This window comes from Podarcis muralis, chromosome 13 (genome assembly GCF_964188315.1).
Source record: "Podarcis muralis chromosome 13, rPodMur119.hap1.1, whole genome shotgun sequence".
In the NCBI taxonomy this organism is placed as follows: domain Eukaryota; kingdom Metazoa; phylum Chordata; class Lepidosauria; order Squamata; family Lacertidae; genus Podarcis; species Podarcis muralis.
In genome coordinates, this window is record NC_135667.1 from 29,414,880 (window position 1) to 29,436,204 (window position 21,325).

Here is a 21,325-nt window from a genome sequence, read left to right on the forward strand (position 1 = left end):
AGCTCTCCCATTACCCTGGGGTTTGGGTTGGTGGTTGGGTCTGGTTTGGTTGTTAATGTATTTAGTGTAAATGGAGTTTTTGTTTTTCTTATTAAAACCTTGTTTAAGTTATTTTTGAGTCCTTTTCATTTTTAATGCATGATCTCCCCAGCAAGCTATCTGCAGCGCTACCATACTGCAAATAGCCAACAAGTTCCGCTCCCCCCTCCCTCCCCGTCTCCCCACAAAGCCGGAGACACTTCAAAGGGTTACTTCTCTTGAACCGCCAAGGGCAGCTCTTCCACCCTACCCCGCCCCCCACCCCGCATTCTCCTCCCTCCCGTCTCCCGCAGCAGCGCCATTGGCTGGGAAAATGGAAATAGGCGTGGCCCGGGCCCCCTCGGTCTCCTCCCCCCTCGGTCTCCTATCCTCCTCCCCTCCCCGCCCCATCCCTCAGCCCCGCGCTCCAGTGTAAAGTTTCACCCAAGCACATGACTGGCTTTAATGGCTGCTGAGCGCCGGGGCGCGCGCCCTGGCCAGCACAACGTTCCATTGCCTCCTCCCCTTCCTCCTCCCCCCGCTGCTCCGTCCCAGTCCCCGCACGAGCAGGGCTAGCAGGCAGCTCGAGCAAGCAGTTCGGTGCGACTTTGCAAAGCTGGACGCGCAGGGTTGCCTGTCTTTCCTGGTCTTCGCGGGAAGGAAGGCTTCGCTTCTGAGTCTATCGCGCGCAAAAGAGGGGGGTCGGTGGAGAGTTTCGTGCGCGTCCTAGAAGCCGAGAAGACGACCGAAGGGAGGGGAAGAAAGGAGACCTGCTTCCAGGTAAGAGATCCAGCGTGAATACCCGCCTCCCTTTCTTTGGCAAACTTTGCTCGGGGTGTGTTTGGGAGACGGTGGGCGTAAAAAGGAGGCTTGCTTGCGTTTTTTTTTATGCGCGTTAAGTTGCGAGAGGGGGCAGGGAGTCTGTCCGTGTCTCTTCTTTCTTTCTTTCTTTCTTTCTTTCTTTCTTTCTTTCTTTCTTTCTTTCTTTCTTTCTTTCTTTCTTTCTTTCTTTCTTTTTGGGCTTGTTTGGTTCCTGCTAGATTCCGATCGAAGTCTAGGATTACACTGCAAAACCCCAGCCGCTTTCCTCCTCCTCCCTCCTCCTCCTTTCCCAAAGTTGTGTTTTGATTCGGAGAGGATCGCCCGTCTTTCTCTCTTTCCCCGTCCCCTGGCACCCCCTCCCTCGCCAATGACATCTCTCATCCTCGCGTCACCCCTCTGAACTGCAGCCGTTGCGCTGAAATCGGATGCGCTCCCCAAAGTAATTTTTAAGGGGCACCCTCCTGACGCAAGTTGCTAAGTCCGGAATTGCTGCCTTAGTTTGGTGAGCAAAGCTGCGGGCCTGATATTTCGGGGTGCCGTTTTGAGGTAGGGGTGTGTGTGTGTGTGTGTGTGTGTGTGTGTGTGTGAATTCTTCAATTCCAGTTCCACACACCCCCATCCTTCTCTCCATGAGGCTGCTTAATAAAACCAACTGTTGCTTCCAGTAGCTCTGGCCAGCTGTCACTGGGGCTGTCCGCTCCCCCCCCCCCCCCCACGCCACCGCCTGCGACAAGGGTGGAAGGGAAGAGGTTTCCCTCTGATCCTATAAAGCCCCACGTTCTTCTGGAAACGCACCCCTATCCCCCCACCCATTTTCTATTTCCGTCTCTCCTACTTTGACTTACTCTCTGGAAGAAACGTTTCATGTGTAAATGTGGGGGGGACGGACACCCCATGCTCTGGTCAAAGAGGCATCCCAGGGTTTAGGGGGCTGATGGTTCTTCCTGACTTTCTCATCACTAAATGCTTTTGCAGCACCTCCCATTTAAGGGTTGCTTTTTTTCTTTTTTTAGAGGGGGGAAGAAGTCTTTGGACGGGTTGCTGCACATTCATTTTTTTAAAAAAATCTGGGAGCCGTGTGGATCTTTCTCTCTTTCCGGAGCTTGGAAGAAAAGGCTGATATGTGCTGTGTGCCACGTGTGGGTGTGGTTGGCGCTTCTGTTGCCTTCAGAAGTCAGCTTTGCAGTTCGCTTTATATTATTAGTGGGTGGCGGGGGTGGGGGGTGGCAGCAAACCCAACCACTCACCATTTCAAGATAACTGTCGGAAGAAATGCCTTGGGTCGTGCCACCTCCCTCGACTGCACGATGGCAGTCCCTGTCCTTTGCAGGGAATCTCAGTCTCCAAATAAAAGACAGCAGAGCTAGCGGCATCCGCCTTGCCAAGCTGCCAGCGGTTGGTCGACCCGTGGGTGGAAAAACAAGACCGTGGCTTAGCTTTCAAGAGGACGTTTCCAACTCGGTCTGTGTTTTTGCAAAGTCTGAGCAGTCTTGTGGGTGTGAAATTGGAGCCGTGGCTCTTGCATTTTTGTGCCCAAGTCTCCATAGCTTGGGAGATCCAGTCTTGCGGTGGTGGTGTTGCTGCTGCTGCTGCTGCTTTGGGACCTGGTGGCCAGTTGGGGAGTAATTTTTGTGTGCATCTAGCGCCCGATGGGTGGCATTGTGCAGGTCTACAAAGAGCGCGCAAGGTGGCTTTTGCAAAGGGTGTGAAGAATAGCTTCCTTGGTGCCTGGGTGGTGCTTTGTTTTCTTGAGGTGCTCCGCGGTAGGGTGCGAGCCTGAGGCTGGTACCAGTTGGCTGCTTTTCTGTTTTAAAGAAATGAAAGAAACCAGACTCTGGTTGGGTGCTTAGCTGTCATCGAGGAAAAGGTAAACCCTTAAGAAGGGGAGCAGCCATCCATTGAGATGAGTTATCAGCTGGCAGGACTTCAAAGTCGGGAGGAAAAAGAAAAGCATGCATAGTGTGTGGACATGCCAGTGCCTTTAAAAAATTATTATTTTTTCTCTGCCAGCCTTGGAACTTTGCTCAACTTGGTTGTCAACTATATAACACATCCTGGTCCCTTGAGAAGTCCAAGTTCTAATCGTGCTGCGTTTCCCTTTCAGCCCTGCACACTCTTCATTGTTTTTTCTTTCGCTGCATATCTTAATAATGATAAAGCTTAGGACTTAGGCAGTGCTTTGGAGCGTTCAAAGTGCTTCAAAGCCATTATCTCCGTGATCCTCGCAGCAGCCCTGTAAAGTCAGTTTTGTACCTATGTGGCAGATGGGAGGCAGGAAGAACAGGAGCCTGCCTACCAAATTCTGTCTGGAGATCTGAACCAAAGGCACCTTGCATTCCTAACCACTTTCTGAAGAATCCTGAGGTGGGGGGGGGGCTTTCTTTTTTGGGGGGGAGCAGAGGGGACAGATCCAGTGCTTGAAGAATCAGTACTTCTATCAGGCATGCCAGCTTGCTCTGTCCAAGGTGGGAGATGGGTTTGGAGAGGATTTTCTCCCTTTTCCCTTCTTCCCTTTTTTTGCTTTTAACCCAGACATAGGCAAACTCCGGCCCTCCAGATGTTTGGGACTACAATTCCCATCACCCCTAGCTAACAGGACCAGTGGTGAGGGATGATGGGAATTGTAGTCCCAAACATCTGGAGGGCCGGAGTTTGCCTATGCCTGTTTTAACCTCTCCCTCGTATTGACATTCATTGGGTTGGGAATCACTGGGCCAGCTCCAGGGTTGATGTGTGAATGGGTTTTTTTTTGCCCATTCTGAGGTGCATGTTGGGCATTCAGGGCCTCCCATTGTCTGCTGCCAACACCCAAACCCTATTGTTTGGGCCCGTGAGGTTTTTCCACGCGAGCTCTGGATGCGAGTTCTGCTTCGTTGATGGCATTCCTTTCCACATGCTAAGTGGCACTCAAACTGCATCTTTAGGTCCCTCCTAATGTAGCTTTAGGGACGCGGGTGGCGCTGTGGGTAAAAGCCTCAGCGCCTAGGACTTGCCGATCGAAAGGTCGGCGGTTCGAATCCCCGTGGCGGGGTGCGCTCCCGTTGCTCGGTCCCAGCGCCTGCCAACCTAGCAGTTCGAAAGCACCCCCGGGTGCAAGTAGATAAATAGGGACCGCTTACTGGCGGGAAGGTAAACGGCGTTTCCGTGTGCTGCGCTGGCTCGCCAGAGCAGCGATGTCACGCTGGCCACGTGACCCGGAAGTGTCTCTGGACAGCACTGGCCCCCGGCCTCTTGAGTGAGATGGGCGCACAACCCTAGAGTCTGTCAAGACTGGCCCGTACGGGCAGGGGTACCTTTACCTTTACCTTAATGTAGCTTTACGCTACATTCTACAAACTACATTATAGAGAGCTGTTCTGCTAGTTCTATTCCTCCCCCATCCCATTCTGCTCTTAAAAAAAGAAGCAGAAAGCTTTCTTTTCTATTACTTTTCAGATAGTTCGATAGGACCCAGAAGAGTTTGAAATGATATGTTCTATATATTTTTTTTATCCCATGTGTGTAGAACAGAGTAAAGCAGTAATCTTCCAGGTTTCAGGGATCTCTTCTCCAGACAGCAATACATTTTGCTTTCTCGTGTTTCGTTCTTTAAATGAAAATGGCCGAAGGGGTGTTCGAAATAAAACACGTACCAATACAGTAGTGCACATTGCATGAAAACCTTCAGAGTCATATTTGGCACCCGAGCTCCTAAGGAAGGGCCTGCATTTAGCTGTCTTGAATATGCGAGACCCCAGTGGGGAAGCAAGTGCCTTTCGAATCAGTGGGGCTTACTTCCTCATAATCCCTTCTGAGATTGCAAAAGAAACCAGCTCCTTGTGTGTTGTGCTGTGTGACCTTGCGGGATCATTTGAGTTAAATGCTCTCAATTTATGCCAGCTATGCACTTGGTTCATACCATAAAGGCAAACAAAGAACATGAGGCCATCAAAACAGCCTTGTGGACTGGTATCAAAGGTCCGTCTAGTGAGTCAAGCACTCTTGCTTCCAATGGTGTGGCTAATAGCCAGATACTCCTCGAGGGAGCTCACGAGGAAGGCAAGACTGAGATGGCCATTCCTGTTCATTCCTGATGCCTTTTGATCAGAGAAATAGTGCTCCTAAAGTTGGATGTTCCATTTTCAGCTTTCCCAGGAGGCATAGGAGTAGAGTGTGAAAATACAAGCCTGCCCAGGCTGCGCAGAAACACAAACCAAATTGGGAATGTCCTCTTGAAAAACAGAAGAAGCCACTGTCTTCCATGATTTTGTCTAATCCTCCTTTTTCTAAAAGGCGTGTTAGTTTGTGGCCTTCGTATGTTGTGTCAATAAAATCCATCAGCTAATTAATTATACGCTGTATGAAGAAACACTTCCTATTGCTTGTCTGACAAGTTTGATTGTGTGTAAAGGATATTATTGGGAAGAGAGGGCCACAACTTCTTTCCAGAAGACCCAGTGCCAGAAGATCACATAGGGCTGCATATACGCCAGACATTTAAAGTACAGTGGTACCTCTCGTTACAAACTTAATTCATTCTGGAGGTCCGTTCTTAACCTGAAACCATTCTTAATCTGAGGTATCACTTTAGCTAATGGGGCCTCCTGCTGCTGCTGCGCCGCCAGCGCACGATTTCTGTTCTCATCCTGAGGTAAAAGTTCTTCACCCAAGGTACTACTTTTGGGTTAGCGGAGTCTGTAACCCGAAGTGTTTGTAACCTGAGGTGTTGTAACCTGAGGTTCCACTGTACATTGCATCCCCGCAAAGAATCCTGGGAACTGTAGTTTACCCTTCACAGAGCTATGCTTCCCAACTTGTGGGGTTGTTTATGTGCCACCAGCTTCCTGGGTGTAGCATCTCTATCCCCTCCCCTCTTTTTCTAATTTTTATTCAAACAAACAGACAAAAACACCAAGCTAAAGATAATAAGTCATAAAAGCAGGGAGAATAAAATTGCAATATCATAATTTAATAATAATTGTACAAAGCTTGAAAAAGAATAAGTGTCGTAAACTATATTCCGTGGTGAAATACAAGGTTCACATTTGTACCAAACATACCAAATAATAATGAATGTTGCCAAATAAACTCAAATTCAGTGAGATTGGTTATATAAATCACAAACGGGCCCCCAAGCAAAAACAAAGTGGAGGGGTCTGCCATCCCCCCTGCTGGCACATGTTTTATTTGTCAGGATTTTTTCAGAAATGGCAATGAACATGACTTTTTTGAAACCATGGATCCATAGACTAACAAGATGTGTCCTCGCACCCTTGAGAGATCACTAGGCGAGCGGCAAACAACAGGTACAGAATTAATTATTGAGAAGTAAAGTCAGCATTGGCACTGTCAAAACTGGGTAAGAGGCACAACTTAGTGTCCAAGGTGACCTGCTTGTCAACAATAATACTAATCTCCGTTACAACCTGCTTCCAGAACTTGTGTGCAAATTTACACCCCCACCACATATGCAAATATGTTCCTTGTGCCTTACAACCCTGCCAGTTTAAGGGGGGTGGGACCAGATCTTACAATATGAGCTAGCTGGAGTGGGGTTTAAAACCAGCCGTAGATGTCTGCTATTTCTCCATGAAGATTGTATTTGTTGGAATTATTTTTGGTGTGTGGGTGTTTAAACCCTGCCCTTCCTCATGAAGCTCAAGGTGATACTCTTATCTTTGTCACAAGGCAGGTTAGGCTGAGATGAGGTGGTTTCCCCCAGGGCAGATGTTGTCATGGTGTGGAGGGCTGAGTCTTTGATTTCCCGTGTCTTATTCTAAGTCCACCTATAGCCTGGTCGTATTTTGTGATCGCTGTGCTCTGCAGGTGAAGGGCCTCCTTGCAGGTTCCATCTTATCAGGAGGTCTGTTCTGCACAATATAGGAATCCTTCAGCGTTGTGGCACCTTCCCTTGGGAATTCGCTCCTGTTCAATATTAGATGAGTGCCATCTCTGTTGCCTTTTCGGCATCTTCTGAAACCCTTCCTCTCCCAACAAGGCTTTTAAGTAGAGATCTTTCCCAGTCTGCATCTGGATTGGAATGGTTTTTGTTTTATGTGTTTTGTTGGCTGTGTGGTTGCTTCCCTGGGCTCCTTTGGAAGGAAGGTCAGGGTCTTCATTTAATAAACGATGGTAATAATGAGAATGATGGGTTGCATGGGCAAGTGTCTACAGACTCCCGTCTTAATGCCTTCATATGTGCGGGTTTGTTTTTGTCATGTGAGAGGTCTTCTTGACATTGTGGGTTATTATTTGATCCCGCTTGAACAGATGTTCCCTCCTGCCACATCCCACTGTGTGTGTGTGTGTAATATCATGATGTGGCTATTGTTGCATTTAAGAATTGAAAGGCAGTGTGGTGTAGTGGTTAGAGCGTCTGACTAGGACCTGGGAGACCAGGGTTCAAATCTCCATTTGGCCACTGGGTGACCTTGGGCCAGCCACTGCCTCTCAGCTGAACTTAAATCACGGGGCTGTTGTGTACACAACACCTTGAGCTGCTTGGAGAAAAGGTGGGATATAAATGTAATAATAAATCAATAGAAACAAAACAAAATAACACCTGCTCATCTCTGCCTGCCAGTGCAGTCCTCCATGTGTCCCGGGAGATGCTGTTTTGCATTCAGAAATCTGACTCTTTCTGGTGGTGCTGTCTGTCGGCCAGAATTCCTATACAGAGGCAACGGGACTGAACCCCTAAGTTCCTCTCTGTTTGTAGTTTGTTCCAGAGACAGCCCTGTCTCTTAGGACCTTTACTACTCTGTTCCCTCCCATATGCAGATCTGAAAGGGGATACCCCTTGAATGAGCAGGCAGTGTAAACAGTGAGGCAAGGAAAAGAGCTATGAGGTAGGACCCGTGATGTGTTGGGCTTCCCTGCCTTTAAATAGGGATTTGTGGTGAGGTTCCTCTGGGCGCTTCCATCTGCTTGGGTGTAGTGTAAGGGGAAATAATTCTTCTTTAGCTTTGGGAGGTTCTAGAACAGGGGTGCAGAACCTGGTGATGTCCATATGTTGTTGGACTGCAGCTCCTGTCATATCTTGACCGTTGGCCCTGCTGGCTGGGGCTGATGGGAATTGGAGTCCAACAACATCTTCCCTGTTTCTGGTTTAGGAGGCACTTTACTCCCATGCCAACCTGCCAGTTTCATAAGATTATTTGCTGAAGCCCATCTCCCATTTGAGGTAAGAAACAACAAAGAACAATGAGGGCTTTTTGCGGGGGGGAGGGGGGGCAGAAATACCCACACCTGTGGAATGCACTTTTCTTAATGAGATTTGCCTAGCATGGCTATCTTTTAGACATCCCTTTTTATTTACATAGGAATTTTAATATTTTCAGTCGGGTTGCTACTAGTTGTTTTTTTTAAAGGTTTGATTGGCTGCTTTTACTTTGGTGAATGTGTTTTATTGTATTGCTTATTTTTTATGTTTTGTACACCACCCTGAAATCTGATACGGCGAAAGGGGCTGTAAAAATTAAAAAAAATGGCAGAGGGGGGCTTTGCCCGTCTGAGCGGCACACTCAAAACAATGTCTGTGGCTTGGTTCTCGTTGAGACAGGAAACCCGTGTCTACGAGGGTGGCCACTTAACGCTGCCTCAACAAAGAGGAAATGTGTCACACACACACCAAAAAGAGGACAAGGATTTGCCTGGAGTTTGTATATGCTAATGCGGGTGCAAATTTGTTTATTTGTGTCATTATACCTTACCTTTTAATCAAAAATCAGCACTAAGGTGGTTCCGGCCCTTAAATCTTCAGTCTAGTAAATCTAGGCTGTGAATCTAAATCAAATAATGTAGAGATAAGTACCACAATTTAAATACAGATGCAGCTCATCTCACCATGATGAGCCGATTCGGTCTACTCACTGGTTGCTGCCTGTTGATGGGTAACTTCAGGGCCTCTCCTGCTCTCCCTTCTTCAGGCTATTTAACTTTGAAACGGACTTGGACTGGACAGCCTTTCACACAGAGAACACATTTACACCAAAGGCCTTACCATGTGAAAAGTGGGCAACATGGCCACCTAGGCTGTTGTTCTTCATTCTGCAAGTGGAGGGGATCATGACACAGTATTCCTTCATGAGGAAGCCAGTGGTGGTTGGTGCCCATTGGGGCAGAATGCCTGGAGGCCAACAGCAGGGGGAGCCAGAGCCAATGTCCAGCAGAGCCAGAGAACTATAGTTTTGTCCCCATACTCTTCCCTGCAGAGTTCTGCAAGGACATGACGGAGATTGAGGAGAAGGAAGCAGACAAGCAGAAGTAAGCTGACCCAGGGGACTGGGTGAGGGCAGACTGAGGCTGGTGCGGCTGCCACCACTACTTCTCCTCCACCTCCTCCTTTTCCTCCTTCTCCTTCTATGGAAAAGAGCGTCAATCAAATGAAGACATCTTTGAACTGAAACACATCATGACACCTGCTCCTTCAAGGGCTGGGTGCAGTGTTAGAAACTCATAGAAACTATTCTCCAAAGGGCACCTTAAACCTAGGCTGCTGTTGCCACAACAGAATGTCTGGGCCCTGTCCCGTCCCCCCCTTGATGTTTATTATTCATTTCATTTTTATGCCTCTTTATATTTTAAAGAAATTCATCAAATTAAAACATCAAATTAAACAATCCAGAATAAAACAAGTTCAAGCTTTGAGGAAAATATTTCAGATCCTTCTCTAAGTGGCATTTTCCTTTCTCCATATTTATTTACCTACTTAATTTATATAGCTGCCCCATAGCAGAACTACTCTAGGAAGCCAGTGTGGTGTAGTGGTTAGAGTGTCCGACTTGGACCTGAGAGACCAGGGTTCAAATCCCCACTCGGTCATGAAGCTCACTGGGTAACTTTGGGCCCGTCTCCTAATAAACCTTACAGTGTCGTTGTACTCTCTGGGAGAAAAAGGTGGGATAAAAATGCAATAAGTAAAGCTCTTCTGCTTAAGAAATCTGGAGGGCCCAGCCAGATGGAGACGTCAGTTGCCAACCTGCCACCTGGAGAGCTCCACGTTGTCGCAGTTGGACCCTTCCAGGTGCAAAACCACACCTGGCACCTGAGGAATTTATCCAACCATTCACAGCAATCCCCACCCCATAGCCAGTCCTGAATAATGAGGACCCACTGAAACGCTGTTCACATAATTATGTGGGTCTCTACTCGGGGGGCAGCCCACATACTGCCTCCTTCCCATTAGCATTGAACTTGTGAGCCAGCTGCTGTGTGGCAACTTCCGCAATTTCTTGAAGCCCTGAAATCTCTGGCTGAGCTCATTGTGGTTGCCAGCTGAGTTCTGCAAGCTTCTGGGTCACATGATGCATCACTCACCCAAGCGGAGAAACCCCCTGTGGGTGTGCAAAAAATATATGTATGCACATATTAAAAGTGACCCCAGTTTTGTTAACATGGACCAAATTTGAGTTGCCTGAAGGATCCATCCCAATAGGGCAAGGTGACAGATTAGAACAGCCTGGTGCCCTCTGGCCACGCTGGTCCAAAACATACAAAGAGCACCAGGTTGAGAAGGCGGGATTAGAGTATGGTCAAAGCATGATGGGCAGTCCCACGGTCCAATAAGGTCGTAATTTTTGATTCAAGCAATTTTCATCTTCGTTTGAACTGAAAAGGAAGAAGAAGCCATAATTCATAGGGCATTTCTTTCAGCATGCCCTTTTGTGTTAAAAATATTAAGACAATACATCACACAAGTGTCTGTAACAGGGGCTCAGTTGCATAAGAGCAGCATTGAGCTCCCATCATTTTTTTTGTTTGTGAAAGGTACAATGGAACGACATCTCTCCTTGACACGGTTTCCATTTTCTTGTTCTAACGTAGCCTGTTTCAAAACAATCCCAAGCATGTGTCAACCAAGTTCTAAATGCAGATTTTTTAAAAATATAAAAATAGCGTTTTTCAAAGCCCTTTTATGTTCTTTGAAACCTGCCTGTGGGAGATCGTAGCTGTTCCCATTTTACAGACTGAGGGTGGAAAGAGTGGAATGACTTGCTCGAAGCCCAAGAAAGAGTATTTAGCAGAGGTGACCTCCTAGGGCAGTGATGGCCAAACTTGGCCCTCTAGCTGTTTTAGGACTACAATTCCCACCATCCCTGACCACTGGTCCTGTTAGCTAGGGATGATGGGAGTTGTAGTCCCAAAACAGCTGGAGGGCCAAGTTTGGCCATCACTACCCTAGGCCTTCTGGATCCTGCAGCTCCAGGTATACTTTTGTGCATTTTTCAATACACCCTGTGGGATTTGTTGGAATGAGGTCTCTTCTCTGTGCTGCTCCTGGAAGCTGACTCTCTTGCTGTCTCCTCTGTTCTGCGGAGCATGGGTTGGTCCCTGCTGAGCTTACCTTTCATCTGAGTTGCCCGTTCTTCTGTTTGCTTAGATCAAGGGTTGCCAGCCTTTTTGGACCACACACACAGACACCCTGATGCTGTTTCTGTCGATAACAGCAACAGGGAGCATTATATACATACCGGGAAATATATACAAGGTAGACACACCACTCTCACTCTCATTTCATTTTGAAGGTACCTGCACATTTTGCTTCATAACTTTCTTTTCATGTGGACTAGAGACTTACTCCCCGCCCCCCAAAAAGAATGCTCAGAGTTTGGGCCGCCTGCCAAGGAGCACCAGTGAAAACTTTCTTGGCTTTTAATGCTGGCTGGGACCAATGGAAGATTGGGAGCCAACAACACCTGCAGTACCAGAGGCTTCCCATCCCTGCTTTTAAACTTGGAGGAGCAGGAAATTCATTCGTTTTATTTGTATGCTGCTTTTCCAGAAATAAATATGCTCAAAGCGGCTTACGGCAAAGGAAATGGGAATGCATTTCGAAACCCAAGTGGTGCAAAAACAGTTTCGCAATAACAGCAAAATAATGCAATAACAAATATAATCGCATACCAAAAAACATTTCAGAATTATAAATATAACAAGATAACATAAACAGCATCCAGCATCCAATTTCAAACACAACAGGGGAGTTTTACAGTTTCACCTTGGTCCTAGAAAAACCCCTCCCTTGATCTTGCTCACAGTTCCCTCTCCTGCAGCAGCAGCTTCTTACAAGGCTTCCAAGGGAAACGTTCATAGAATTGTAGAGTTGGAAGGGACCCGAGGGTCATCTAGTCCAACCCCCTACAGGGCAGGAACCTTTGAGTCTCATGCTCTACCGACTGAGCTATGGCGGTAAGGGGGTGGGGGAGGGAATAACCAGATTGGTCCAAGCCCCTTCAAAGACCCAGGCAGGTCCCTGCCTTCCCATTTTGTGGCATTAGACCTCTGCAGCTGTGAATGGAGTCCAAAGTTCTGCGTGCTTTCAGATCAGTTGTATTCTGCTTTTACCCATTTCCCCCGTCTCTGGGATTTTAAAAATAGGAAGCCTAATGCCTCACTTGCTTCCACTACATCAGGGATGGGGAGTGTGCCCCCCCCATGTTGTTTTGCTTCAACTCCCATCACCCCTGAGTCAGAGCCTTACAAACATCTGGAGGTTTGCAGTTTCTTCATCCCTAAGCTCACTTCTTTTGCAGAACTGGGGACTTCGGTGATTGCTTTTGAACTACAATAGCCATTACAACAGGGAATGCAATTGGTTACTTCCTTTTTTTAAAATATAAAAAAAAACCACACCGAAACACATGCGCAAACACACTCAAAACAGCTATTGCCTTTGCAGCTGTCTGTTGATAGGGTTACAGTGACAACAACGAAAAGGAACACTTGTTGGGTGCCCTTGGGGAGTGTGTGTGTGCACATGGGCCTTGGGCCTCAGCGGAAGAGAAGGGGCAGGATGACTTGGCGCTCCCTGCTGCATGTAAGCAGGTTGGTGCTTTGCCTCCGGCGTTGTCAACTACCCAGCTGTGCAACGCACCCAGCACAACTCGTTGAGTTCTCAGTGGGTCAGTTGAGGTGACGATGGGCGATCCCCACCTTGTGGTTTTGTGGTCTGCCTTGAAACCATGAGACAGTGAGAACGAGAATGGATTTGTGGGGAAAGCTTTTGCTGTTGGTTTTTTGCCTTCTTAAATACTGTTCCCGATAAAAGGCACCTAGCCACTGTGAATTTGGCTGGAAAGGGGATGAAAGCACCTGGCTTGACTCAGTGGGGTTATGGAGCTCTCTGAACGGGGCAGTAGAATTCCTGGGTTCTCTTCCCTGTGTTAGTTGTGCGGAGCCCACCCAGCTCTTCCATCAGTCTGGGGAAAGTGTCGTTCCAAGTCCCTGGAAATGTAGGCAGGCAAGGAAAATGGCTGGCACTGGGAACTGGGACTGAAGGTCAGCGTCTGCGACTCTTTGCACAAGGGGCGAGCTAAGAATAGCGGAGCCCTGACGTCATGGTCTCTTTAGCGGAGGCCTTTCCCAGCCCTTGGCTGGGTACCTGCCTGGCACTTCGAGGCCTGATGGGCAACAGGGAATTGGGAAAGGATGCATGTGACTGTGGTGGTGTAGGAAGTGTTAACTGTTAATAGCTTGGTCAATCCTCTCCTTGGACCGATCCAAGACAGGGAGAGCGTTAATGTTTTTTTGGCTGTCTTAAGTGAAAGTGGTTTTGTGCCATTGTTTCAGCATGTGCCACTTTCCAGGAAAAAAGGCCACACTGACTTGTGCCCATGGCCAAGCTGATTTTAAGTATGCCCTTGCCCCTTAATTTGACTTTCAAGCACACCACTGCGAACTAGTGGAGATGTGCTGAAAACCAGACCCGGCCTGGATTTACCCTGCCAACAGCGCTGTCTCCAGCTTGGGGTGGGGTGTTTGGACAACATGGTCTAAAAAGCCCCTACATCTAATAGTGGAGTGGAAGAAATTGCAAGCCAAGAGAGCATCACAAGAGACCTTGGGGGATGCATTTTAGCCTTCTGCAAGACTGGCAATAGTGTGAGCCTGGTCATGTTGCATTGTGCCCTGAGCAATCTGGTGCCATTGCAGAACTTCAGTGGCTAGCATATTTATTTAATAGATTTATATCCCACCTCTCCACACAGTGACTGAGGTGGCCATTACTAGTGGCACAGGCCTTGGCTCAGTTGGAGGGAGTTGCTTTGGGTTGCCCTGGCAAGATAAAGCAACTAACAAATTTAATTACAATCCCCCCCCCCGTTTATATGACTAGGTTTTGTTTTTTACCAAAAAATTAGGTTTAAAATAGGGGGCGTCTTATACAAGGGGACGTCTTATACATGGAAAAATATGGTATTTAATAATGCTTCTGTTCAGGCCAGTTCCCTTGCCAAGTGAGAACCAAGGTGGTGGCGTTGCTTCCTGGCATCTGGTGCTGCTGGCGATTGCTGGCTAGGCTTAGGATGGGCTAATGATCTTATTGAGGCCGCTGTTCGTTGAAAATGACCAAAAGAGTAAAGGTAAAAGGTAAAGGTACCCCTGCCCGTACGGGCCAGTCTTGCCAGACTCTAGGGTTGTGCGCCCATCTCACTCTATAGGCCGAGGGCCAGCGCTGTCCGCAGACACTTCCGGGTCACGTGGCCAGCGTGACAAGCTGCATCTGGCGAGCCAGCGCAGCACACGGAACGCCGTTTACCTTCCCGCTAGTAAGCGGTCCCTATTTATCTACTTGCACCCGGGGGTGCTTTCGAACTGCTAGGTTGGCAGGCGCTGGGACCGAGCAACGGGAGCGCACCCCGCTGCGGGGATTCGAACCGCTGACCTTTCGATCGGCAAGTCCTAGGCGCTGAGGCTTTAACCCACAGCGCCACCCGCGTCCCCGACCAAAAGAGTAGGGTTGTGTTTAAGAGGGCCAGATCCCACAGTTCTTAAAAGCCGTTTGTTTCCTGACTTAGACAGGTTTCTTTGTTGTTTGAGTAGGACAGCTTTCCCCAACCTGGTGCCCTCCAGACCACAACTCCCGCCAGCCCCCTGCCAGCATGGTCAATGTCAAGGGGGGTGGGTGGGAAGGCAAGGGATGTAGGGGGGGGGGCACCAGGTTGCAAGAGTCTGGAGTAGGGTATTCTCCACCCCTCTTCTCAAGTGTGGGCTGCCCAGTTCTAGGGGGAAAGATGACTTCTAGAACAGTTTAGGGGGTTCCCCAGCTATGGTCTGTGAATTTCATTTGGGTAGTCCCCATGTGAAAAACACAGAATTTTGAATCCTATCAGATTCAAATGGTAATTCAGCAACATACAGTTCAGCCTGCAACTTCCACGCATTTTACTTGTGCATAGGCGCTTGGTAATTTTTTTATTTTAAAAAGGTGAAAAGGGGGTGGACGTCTAGGGAAAAAAGACATCAGCAATCTCACCTGCCATTGCACCCAATGTGTTTTGACAATACACGACTTTGGCTTCAGGTGAAATCCCTGCAACTTAATCCCCACCCCACCCCCAAGTTGCAAGCTTTCTGTATAAGAAGCAATAAAAAGGCAATTGGAACTCATGCTGTGCCTAGCACAGTGCATTGCAATTGCTGCAACAGGTGGTGGTGGTGGGGAATGTAACATAGTCCTCCAAGAGACTCAGGAATGTTCATGTGGACAGTGGAGGGGAATGTTTGGGAACCCCCATCTGAAAATACAGAGCAAAGGGGAACTCTGGGAAATCCCCATATCAGCATCACAGGATGTCAACACAAGGGTATTCTCCCATGCCTAGACAAGTGGAGGAGTGAGATATTTGTCCTTGAGAAACTCCGGCTTAAATACATAGCGTTGTTTGTTTTGCTTTGTGTAAAGCAAACAACAGAAACGGAGGAGGAGTAAAACCCTTGCTCTGCTCCCCAAAATTGATAATTCATTGGTCTGTGAACTGCCTAATAAGTTCTGATTAAATTTTTAACAATCACTGAGTACTCAGTGATTTCTTGATTAGAAATCTTGTTGTATTGTTATGCACATGCTTTCCTTTTATCCCCTGCTTGTATTTTAAATTTCGTTTTCAAATATATTCCATGTTAAAGGAAAGGAAAAAGCTCGTGAGTGGAGCAAATCATGTTGGTGTCTCTTGATCTAGGAAAGTAGCCAGATCAGCTTGCGTATTCTATCTGCTTTTCTCCTCCCCTGCCTTTTTTTAAAAATAAAAAGAAAAGACAATGAGAAGGGAAAATATGCATGAGAGAGTTTGTGTGCAGGTTTGCTGCTGTTTGCGAATGACTATCTTCCCCTCCACTCCACCTCCAGTTTATTGGATTCTCAGGAAAGTGGCACCCCTGCCTGTTCCCTGGCATAGGAATTTCGCCTGGAGACTGATACACAAGTGTAATTTACTTACCAGCTCCCACCCTGTCATTTCCCCCTGGGACTTTCACAGCTAGGGCTGTGGCTGACACCTGTATGACTGTGTATGCAGCTCTATTGATCTCTCTCTAGGAATTGGTTGGAGCGGGAACTCAGGCAGGGTGGCGGCTTGACCTGATGGGGAAGCAGTTCTATGTGAGGTGGAGTTGAGGGGAGAGAGAGAGAGATGGAAGAACTCTGTCCTACCCTAACGGCTTGTCAAAACATTAACTTCTGCATGGACCAGGCCTCTGCACCTCTAAAAACTGCAGTCTTGTATCAATGTACAGTCGCACCTTGGAAGTCGAACAGCCTAGTTCTCAAACATTTTGGTTCCCAAACGATCGAAACCCAGAAGTTACTGTTCCGGTTTTCTAATGTTCTTTGAGAAGCCAAATGTCTGACAGGGCTTCTGTGGCTTCTGATTGGCTGCAGGAGCTTCCTGCACTTTGGTTTTCAAACGTTTTGGAAGTAGAATGGACTTCCAGAACAGATTCCGTTCAACTTCCAAGGTACGACTGTATAGCCAGGCATAGGCAAACTCGGCCCTCCAGATATCCCTGACCACTGGTCCTGTTAGCTAGGGATGATGAGAGTTGTAGTCCCAAAACATCTGGAGGGCTGAGTTTGCCTATGCCTGGTATAGGCCTCCATTTTAATGAGCAGGAAGGACCTCACTGCAGGGATGTGGTCCTCCAGATGTTGCTGGACTTCTCCTATCTGCTCCAGCCTGTGTGACCAGTGGCAATGGATGATGGGAGTTGTAGTCCAACAACATGGGAGCACTAGTTCCTCCCTACCCCTGCTTTCAAAGAGTGTTGACTGCAGAGATGGGCTTTGCTTTGGGAGCAATGCCTGGCGAAACTTCAGAAGCTTTCCATTGATCAGAGGGTGGAGCTGCAACCTACCTTTCTCCTCTGGAGTAAGTGGAATAGCTTAAGCAAATAGATGAATGGAGGGTGTGTGGGGGGGGGGGGAGAGAGAGAGAGAGAGAGAGATTCTGTGAAACATAGCAATAGCATGGAATGTAGCATTTGACACAAACTTCAATTTCCTGAGAATCTTAGATTTCATTTCTTTAAAAAAGAAAGCAAGTTCCTTGCTATTAAGGTTGCAAATATATACTTTTTGACATATAAGATTGCCAGGGTTTGTGTTTTAAGCATCTTGCATAGTATACTTCCCCTCCCCGTGATTAGGAAAAATCAGAGTAAAGTCTTCAGACTAAAGAGATATGTTTACTTAATCATGTATTCGGGTGAAGTGATCTGCTTGTCATAAATCCAGCATTCAAGCTGAGTTTTTTTTCTTTTTAGATGACTGAAAGCCGCTTAAACAGCGTGTCTAAAATGCCTGCAGCTTTAGACAAAAGATTTTGTTTACTCAGATATAATTTATTTTCTCTACAAAATTGGAATGTATCAACCTTAAATTTGTAGTTGTTCCAATCTGTTTTAATTTCTGTTTTTCTATTTTTTGTGAAATCGAAAATTGAAAGAAAAACGTGTGCAATCAGAGCAAATGTACATGTTCACATATGCCACAGATTTTAGCTTTTCTTGGAACAATTTGGCATTGCGGTCTGTAAAATCTTCGCATAACACAGAGGATGCACAGCGCTGAGTATGCCCTACCATCAGTGTTTGAAATTAGCCAGGCGCATTTTGCACTGGGCTTTTGACTACTAGTGACCAAGTGAACATGCCTGGGTGCCAGAATGGCGCCTGACAGCTCTGCCGTCTGGAGGTGCATGCCTGGGAACCATAGGATCTGGACTGTTTTCACACACTAATGCCCCATCCTGTAGAATTCTGCCAGTTATATTTTACCTGCACAATCAGAATGAATTACTGGAACCAAAATGCTTTTGCTGTACATCTTCAGCAGGAGCAGTCACCATTAAGAAAAAGAGGTCGGAATAGGCCAGTTTATATGTGGGCTGTCCCTGGATCAAGTGACTTTTCTTCTTTGTTCTCAAAGCTCTTAACCCAGCTCAAGGTTACCATCTGAACCATACCATACAGATGTTTAAACTGAGAATCAATCACAGCTGGTCCATCGTTTGAAAAACAAGGCTTCCGAGCCTTCGTGCCCAAAAATGGCAACTTAAGACATTCCATTTGGGCAACTATAACCTTGGTTTAAGCAGCCATTCGGCACCTAGCTTCTATATCTAAGTTTCAAATGCAGCCTACCCCCTGTACACAATGTTGAAAAGTTGCCGGTCTCTGCCCGAGAAAGGAGCTAGTCTGCATTTAAGAAACAGTGTTCAAGGAATGTCATCTGGTACAGTGGTACCTCTGGTTAAGAACTTAATTCGTTCCGGAGGTCCATTCTTAACCTGAAATTGTTCTTAACCTGAGGTATACCACTTTAGCTAATGGGGCCTCCTGCTGTCGCCGTGCTGCCGGAGCACGATTTCTGTTCTCATCCTGAGGTAAAGTTCTTAACCTGAGGTACTACTTCCAAGTTAGCGGAGTCTGTAACCTGAAGCGTTTGTAACCCGAAGCATTTGTAACCTGAGGTACCACTGTACTAGGAGCTGGTGGAAATAAAGTCATAGCCAATGTAACAAAGTGAGGCTGGGGTGTGTGTGTGTGCGCGTGCAAGTAGCTATTGGAAGTCTGCATGCGCATGTATTTCACATGGTTATTCCAGGTGGCCTCTTTACATTTTCAGCTTTTTATTTCTTTTCTAATGTAAGAAAACCGGAGACTCTTTTTCTTAACGGTCATTTATGCAGCAAATGTGCCGTAAGACACAAACACGCCTTCCCATATTCTAGCCAATGAAAGCAAAGATACTGGGCAGATTTTCGAGCACTCGGGTACTTTTAACAACTGTATTAAAATGTGTGCTTTATTGAGATAATTAACTTTTAAACACATGAGACTTATTTGCATTCACATTTTTCTGTTTCACATTAACTTCTGAGGGTCCCCGGCCTTCGGTATACATTTGGTTTTAGTACTTCCACTAGTTTCTCAGAGTAGGCCCGGCCCGGGTCTTTAGTAAGGACTGAGGTGATGGCGGTTTAATGATTAGTGAGGAGTGACATCAATGAGAATTGAATCCCGTTTGGCAGAAGCTGGACTCAGTGAGTGAGATCAGGTCACTAATAAGCCCTCACACTCAATCGCGATATTCCTATTTTTTAGTAATAATTTATTACGAGTCACTTTGTCCATATGTCTTAACGCAGGTCTAAAAACCATATGAAAATGCATTTAAAAGTTATACAAAATGAACACCTAAGGCAAAGTGTTTTTTACACAGCAGGAAAAGCTTGCTGGAGCAAAAAAAATTGTTTTGCCTCCAATTGTTTCCAGAAAGTACAGATACTTGGGTGCCTCTCTTATCTCAGTAGGGATGCTGTTCCACAGAACAAGGACAGCCATAGTGAAAGCCACCCTATGTCTGATATTTCTGGGACTTGAAGGAGAAACTCTCTAGAATTCAGTGGTTGACAGGGTATGTAAGGGATAGGGTGATCTTACTGTATGATTGTGAAACATGGAGCACTTATAAACACCATCTCCAACTCCTCGAAAGATTCCATCACCGGTGTCTCTGAAAATTTTTACACACCACTTGGGAAGACAGGCAAACTAATGCCAGTGTACTGGAAGAAGCAAAGATCACCAGTGTTGAAGCAATGATTCTTCAACATCAACTTCGTTGGACTGGTCATGTTGTGCGGATCCCTGATTATTGTCTTCCAAAGCAACTACTCTATTCCGAACTTGAAAGACTCTCTCAAGGCAAATCTTTAAAAAATGTAGTATAAACACTGACAACTGGGAAACACTGGCCTGCGAGCGCTCCAGTTGGAGAACAGCCTTTACCAAAGGTTTCATGGGTTTTGGAGATGCTCGAACTCAGGACACAAGGGACAAACGCGCTAAGAGAAAGGCACACTTGGAAAACCCTCACCGTGATCAACTCCCGCCCGGAAACTTATGTCCCCACTGTGGAAGAATGTGTGGATCTAGAATTGGCCTCCACAGTCACTTCAGACCTACTGCTAAAGTTGTGTTTATGGAAGACAATCTTACTCGGCTACGAGTGATTGCCAAAGAAGAAGAAGAAGAAGAAGAAGAAGAAGAAGAAGAAGAAGAAGAAGAAGAAGAAGGGGATCTCTTAAGCAACCTGGTCCTGAGCTGTTTGGGGCCACATACACTAGTACCCAAACTTTGAACTTGCAGGTTGGCAGCCAGCTTCCCTTTTCTTGTTAGGTATTCACCTCCTCTTGTTGAGAAGCTGCCTACCTCAGCGGTTGGTAAATTGGGTGAGAAGGCAGTGATGGTAAAGTTTCTGTTCTCTCTCCGTTGCTCTCCTGGCCTGGCCCAGCCTGCCTTCCTATAGCGGTTCCTCTTTAGGTGGAATGAAACCACCATGTGGGTGACATCAGGAAATGTTGCGTCAAGGCTGACGGCTGATTCTCGTCACCCGATTCTTTCTTTCTTTTAAAAAGGGAACTTGGGTTTCCCTGGGAAAATTGTGTTACTGGGGTTGGTGTGTGTGAGAGACAGACAGAGACAGAGAGAGAGAGAGAGAGAGAGAGAGAGAGAGAGAGAGAGAGAGAGAGAATGAGTGAAAGAGATTAAATCAGATATTTGTGAGACAAGTAGTGGGGACATTTCTGAGTATCGTGCTTTGCCCTCATGGCTGGCCAGTGAACACGAAAGGTAAATGTTACTTCGAAAATGCCATATTTAATTGGGTTAGGATTTCCTGGAGCCATTTCTTATGTGAGTACACACAAGAAAAGGTACCATGTACCTGTGGAACTCCTCGCTACTAGGTGCTGCAATGGTCACTACCATATTTTTTTTTTAAGGATCAGAAACATACAGGGCTGGATAATGTCACACAAGACCTTGGGCCAGTCACTGTCTCTCAGTTTAAGCTACATTTCAGGGGCATTGAGAGGATGAAATGAGGAGAAGGAGAACCTTGTCCACTGTCTTAAGCTCCTTGGAGCAGTGGTTCTCAACCTGTGGGTCCCCAGATGATGTTGGACTACAACTCCCATCACCCCTGAGCTCTGGCCTTGGTAGTTAAGGATGATGGGAGTTGTAGTCCAGCAACATCTGGGGACTCACAGGTTGAGAAGTGCTGCAAGGGAAGGTGGGATACAAAATGTTGATAATAGTATGATGGTGGTGGTGAAATTGGGGCCTCTCAGAATCTCTTCCTGCTTCTCTGTGCACAGCCACTACCTAGAGGTTTGTTGCTGATTTCTAGGAATTTGAAATATTTTCTCACTGTTAAGAAATG

The 21,325-nt window shown here is 46.8% G+C and overlaps 1 protein-coding gene across 2 annotated transcripts in view; it reads left to right on the forward strand.

Moving 5' to 3' along the window:
* RARA (retinoic acid receptor alpha) overlaps nucleotides 1–21,325 on the forward strand; it is a 201,533-nt gene that overhangs the window by 34,706 nt on the left and 145,502 nt on the right. Inside the window, exon 1 of one of the 2 annotated variants that reach the window (XM_028704075.2) lies at nucleotides 497–798. The exons of the other annotated variant lie outside the window; for it this stretch is intronic. The gene's annotated coding sequence lies outside the window, so the exon portion shown is untranslated. Of the gene's footprint in view, nucleotides 1–496; nucleotides 799–21,325 lie in introns of those variants that run through there. 2 annotated transcript variants of the gene reach the window in all.